The sequence below is a fragment of the Amblyomma americanum genome, chromosome 9 (genome assembly GCF_052857255.1).
Source record: "Amblyomma americanum isolate KBUSLIRL-KWMA chromosome 9, ASM5285725v1, whole genome shotgun sequence".
Lineage (NCBI taxonomy): Eukaryota > Metazoa > Arthropoda > Arachnida > Ixodida > Ixodidae > Amblyomma > Amblyomma americanum.
In genome coordinates, this window is record NC_135505.1 from 56,485,375 (window position 1) to 56,491,618 (window position 6,244).

The window sequence follows — 6,244 nt, forward strand, 5'->3', positions numbered from 1 at the left end:
CTTACTGGCTTTTTTCCCTCGACCCTCTCCATGTGTGCATGAGAAATAAAGAATTGAATTGAATTGAATTTTTACGTGTATCCGTCTTTGTACATTTTCACTTGTTTTTACATGAAGCGTACGTGCAATTGTACGATATGCTAATGAGCCCTTAATTCGCTTCCCGAGTCTGCTCATCAGGTTTCTATGTTCGTGCGCCTGGTCTCTAGCAGTGTTTAATTTTTGTATTGTGGATTTTTCTCCCCTATATAACTTTCCCTTCCTGTCTTTTACACGAGTAGGCACTTTGCCAGTGATAATTTTACAAAGAGGCAGATGTTCGGCAGCTGCAGCGGCGGAGCTGACATGCGCTGTGATAAGAGAGCGCCAGCGGTTCGGGGACCAGTCCTGTCCTTTCGTGGTCTAGCCGGCTTTCGCAAAAGATCTTGCACGAATAAAGCAAGTTTCTATCTATACATGTGTTAGTGAAAAATTAAGGTGTCCTTGAGTTTTCCTTCCAGCCTTTACCAGCCTTTGCTTCCACTACTTGAATAAGCAGCCTGCAGCCGCGCCGTTGTACTCCTTTCTTCAGATCTGTCCTGGTCCTTTTTGCGCTCTGTGAACTATTTCTTGAACATGAACCAACTAGACTGTAGAAATATTTCCCTAAAATATTTAAAAGTCTAGCAGTAATATTCAAATTGTGACATGTGTCAAGGCCGGCTTCCAGAAAAGCGCAAAAGCACACGATAGCGCCGATAAAATAAATGAACTGCCACTGGCAGGGACGCGTAGCCCAGTTCAATATTTCGAACAAGCGGCAAAATTTGAGCTGGATACAGGACGCGACTTTGCTTTATTTATAAAGACTATTTTCAAGGGAATAACCTGTGTCGATATAGCCAATAATTCACCGGAATTGATGTACCCCGGTTCAACTGATTTTATATCTTTAAGTTACCTGTACGTACTGTACAACGCAAAACAGTAAAAATACAATAGCGGCCTTATGCCGTCAACATATTTGCCTAAGTTATGACGTAGCGCGTGGCACTGCGCGGAGACCGGTGAGGCGAAGGCGCGCGGCGATGCGACTCGGCGGAGCTGGTTGCCATGGCTACGGCGTATGCGCTGAAGTGACTAGCGCGGACAGCCTGAAATGCGCTGCTGACCAGGCTAGTGTAAAACAAAAAATTGACGCACACAAAGCACCTCAGTGCATGTGCTTCAGGGATGCATCTGTTTGCAGACAGTGCGCCGTAACTAAGCCTTTGACACGTACGAAATTATTGCGGACGTGAAGACTTCCCCTCGAATCACAGAGTCGTGAGGTAGTCACTGGGCACCAGCGCACAGAATCCGCCCTTATCTCTTTGAAAAAGAGGTGAATACAGCTATGGTTACAGCCAGTTCTTACATTTATTTTAATGCTTTCGAGACCTAAAGGTTGCAATTGCTTTCCTCTTTTGAGAGGGTCGAGTCGAGTTTCTTATAGTGCGGTATTTTACCCGCCTAAGGCTTGTGGCTGTGTATTTCATATGCGTCGTCTTTTGAGCTGAACCCACCGCCTCGGCTGCACCTCAGATCTCGCGGAAGGCAGCTGATGTGCCACGCGTGCGCGTGCGTTCGTGTGTGTGTGTGTATGTACATGGCTCTACAAAGAAGAGAAAGAAAGTTCATGGGCTAGTCGACTGGCACTAAGCGGACCACTTTCACTGCCGTGAGCTTGATAAGCCTCAGGCCCCGTATCGCCTGTGTCACATCGACCCTGATGCTCTACTTCGCCGGTTGCGACATCGTCATAAATGCTGCGGCAGCTATAGCGCAGCCGTCAAGTATGCCTCATCATTCAATCATTTCGGGGAGTATGTTGGGATACTGCGTACAACCCGATGACACACAAAGTTAACGCGAGAAGCGCAGATCGATCTATGAGGCTCCGTAGCAACGGGGCCTTATCGAAAAGAATTCTAGACTGGTTTAGGTTGAGCCGGAAAAAATTAAAGAAGCAGCTTTGGCCCTTCCGAGAAACATCGGCCAAGGAGGTTGAGCCTTAAAAATCACCAAGGCTGGAAAGACGGAACTTATATGTTTTCAGTCAAAACTTATGATTGGTAGGCTTATTCGTTCCGCAGTAACGGAGGCAGGAAGTTTGGAATTGGCGGTTGCGGGCTTTTTACAGGATATGGAGGCCAACTTTGAGTTTGTGGTTTCTATGGTCTACGGGGGTTTATCGTCCCAGTGCGACTCAGCCTATGAGAGACGCCGTAGTGAAGGGCGCCGGAAATTTCGACCACCTGGGGTGCTTTAACATGCACTGACTTCGCAGAGTACACCGGTCTCTACGATTTCGCCTCCATCGAAATTCGACCGCCGCGGCATGGATCGAACCCGCGTCCTTCGGGCCAGCAGCCGAGCGCCATAACCACTCAGCTAAACGCTGCGGCTATAGTGAGTTTTCTGATCCATTTTTCATAATTAACTTTGGCAATTTGGTGAAGTTTCTGCTGAATCAGAATCCGCGCTCTATCTTACGCTTTCAGTATTTGGGTTCAGAATTTGCTTTGTTACTCTCCACATGACAATCTTATGAAGTACGCCAATTAAGTTTTGCCTTATGGAGAAGAATCGTGAATTTATATTCGCTGAAAAATGCGGCAAGACTCTCGAAATTTGCATATAATCACCGTCCAATGCAGTTGAAATTGACGTTTGTGCGTTGGGGTGATGAAGTCATCATACAGAGTTCAGCCGTACGTAATGTAACACATGTACCTAGTAATATCTTTCTCAAGCATGCTGTCAGGACTGTTAATATAACCTTCATGAAGTCGCCTCAGAAATATTCTGATAAGTGTACGACTTCCTAGTCAGTCAAAAAAAGTTAACCTCTTTTCGGTACGCTGTGCGCCTCAATTCTGAATTTTTGTTTCGAAGCAGCTAATGCTGTTTTCTCGATGTGAGATACATCGGCTACATATATTTTCCTGCAGCACAGATTGACAGGGCGATTTCGTGTCCTAAAATTAGAATCGCTTTTCAAAGACAAGAAATAAAGATGGACGTCGCGATATTCCACGTAGCACCTTGGATGGGCTGTCTATTTCAGTCACTTCTTTATAGCGTTTTATTAATGAATAGCGTAACATGTAAAACATGTACCCGCACATTTTCAGATTTTTCAGCAAAAGTAAAGTGTAATGCGTCTCTGTAATGATAAGCTGATGTTCTGTTGTTACCAGGCGCCGGGACTTTTTTTCAAGCTGTTGCCGCAGCATTTAGTGCCGGCTCTTACTCGCCAAGAAAAGAAAAAAATGAACTTTAAACATGAAATGCTTGAGGAGTGTGGTTTTGGTCTGCAGCTTCCGGGTAAACTTTATCTTGACATCGAGCTTCAATTTCTGGGTCTTGCCTTTATTTTTAAACAATAAAATATATGCAGTAGATACAGCCGCAAAGCAAACAAAATTATCTCTGAACTGTACTTCAGATCATTCGAAATTTGTAACATGGTATGATTTTTGATAGCTTCGAGGGGATTTGGAAAAATCTTGCGCCCATGAAAGGGGTTTTACATTTCAAGAGCAAAATAAAGCGTCACTAGAGGCTCGCTATCCTGAAAAACGTAGTTTCACGAGCGTATTGTAACTTGAACAAGTGCTGATGAGGTAGGTCTAAAGAATAAACAAATCTGAATATTTAATTTCCCATTCTGTATGCCCCTAAGTTGTCAGACAATGTACCAAACGTGGCTTGTTGTTTTGATGCTCTAGTTGTTTTGTCATCATCTCTGGAGGGCTGTAGTTTGTGTAGCATGCTGCCTAAGCATATAATCTAAAAGCCCGTAAGGTACATAGTGATTGTAGAATGATGCATACGAAGCGTTAGATTCCGTCCACGATTGCTATCATGCGCAAGATTCCTTTGGCATTAGGAAAAAAAATACATAGGGCATACGGGGCGATGCAGAAGACGCAGGTCGCGGGAAACGAAAATTCCTTATCCAGTTATGCTTACTCTCATATATCAGCATATTGTCATGGTTGTAAGAAGTGTTCTCCCCAGTTTAAAAGAACAGCCATTCTTTCCCCGCATCTAGCCCAAGTAGGAAGAGAAGTTATCGAAGCTTTGCAATAAAAGCAACAAAATTAGCAGCAGTAATGCATCGATTGCACCAATGCCAGAGGAATTTAGATGTTCCGAGAGGATGCGAGGATAAATTCAATGCTTTTGGCGTTCATATTTCTGTACCCCAATCTGGTGCATTTTTTTTGCACTCATCATCTTGAAAGAATGTACTCCTTTAATAAATACTTCAGGGGCTCACCGAAGTCTGCTTCGGTTTTCCGTTCTTTTTTCCTCCATTACTTAAAATGCACTTCTAAACTAGTGGTAATCTCCGTTGTTTTTTACAACGCTGTAACGCAGTGTTGTCACTAGTGCTTAGTTGTCTTACATGCCGCAAGTAACAAATCTTGAACGTATATGTTTGCTCTTTTCAGGAGGAGAATGCTTTTCCTAAAGAAGTCGCTTGGTTAGGTAGTTCACTTATATTAACTGCAAACTAATCCTTTCTTCCACGCAATGCTGTTCTCAGCTGCACTATTCATATACTAGTATTCGTTCCAAAACTTGGCTGCAGCATCCGTATGCAGTTTGCTTTTGTGAAAGTACTATTTGCACACCTATAAGGGTTAATTAAGGGCAGCGTTAGTATAAAAAAGAACGACAATTCAAAAGAGGACCACAAGAAAGAAGAAATAATTAAGGTTAATGTATGTAAGTGACCTAACTATCGTGTTCCTCAATAGAAATGGCATCCTTATTCTACAGAAGAGAGCCAAACTATGACTTGTAAGATTCAAAGATCACATGCTTCATAGTCGTTTTACCACTGATTCAATAAAATTAAACTAGACGGGCATGCCGTAAGCACTCGCACATATTAGATGAGTGCTGATTCAAAACTGACTGCTTTCAACTCAGTCTTTTAACTAACAATTTGTGAATGCATTTTTAACGCAGCCATAGCTTCGAGATATAGAGTATCCGCCTCGGCTGCGGTAGGTTGTATGTGCGACTCCCATGCCGGTCGATACCCATCGGTTTCTTAAAATAGGTACAAGCTTATACTATGGCCTGGTGCCCGACTTTCCAGAGTGGATGGCTTGGGAACGAAGCCTGTGCCCTCGATGCCCGTCACTCTGAGCTTGAACAAGCACTTCTAATCAAGTTCTTTGAGATACCAATTTGTGGATGTTTTGTTGGAAAAAAACGCGATTTTCTTGTTGCCAGGTGAGCATGTAAGGCAATTGTAGGGTTCAGCAGAAAATGTTTACAGATTATATCACTTCAAACGAATAGCGGCTATCTTTACTTGATTAGGTGACTGTGAGCGGCTGTAAATATCACTGATGCATTGTCACTGTCTATCATTCAGCTGACAATGCAGCGCTTTTCAGAGCTGCTTTATTATTCTCTGGTTAGTAATTTGTAAAATGATGTGCATTTATATTTAGTATATTTTTGCGCTACTAATGCACATTATCGCCTTCTGCAAATAGCTCTTGAGAAGTTCTTGTTCTTTACCGCAACGACTAATGTGTGTCATTTATTTAAACACATTGCGGAGAGGAACGCTGTGTGTTCTATTCCTTGCTGTATTTCGCCAATATTTCTGAGTATTTTTTATAACGTTAATTAACAATAGGCGTTTTTCTTGTAAAAATCCCATCAGGAACGGCGGTATCTGCAAGCGACATAAATAAACATTACCAAAGTGCATCAACTGCTGACCGAGAAATTAAGGTTTAGCGACATCTACTCTGGTCGTGTAGTAAATTCAGATGGTCAGAAAGGAAAAGGAACGCAGAACAGTGGTTGTTGTAAAAAAGGTAAGACGTTTCGGCTTTGGTACGGAAGTCATGTTCACTAAACGCAAACCCCAACAGGTGCTCGACCAATCCTATCGAATTCAAAACCTGGCACTGCCTTTTTGTATTACAATGACACTTCTCTATAAAATGGCGAGCATCTCTTCGTTATAATACGAACGAAAAGTTGCCTTCATGAGATTTCTTTTTTTTTCTGTATAGCGACAGCATCTGAATAGAGAAAGATGCATATCTAAAGCCACCCCATCACTGTTTGTAAACAGTCAATCGCGACATCTGCATATGCACAAGACCGCGTGCTGGGGATATATTTTGAAATTTTCATCCCTCTGTCTTGTCATTTAATTATGAAGAGCCTGCCTCACCGATAT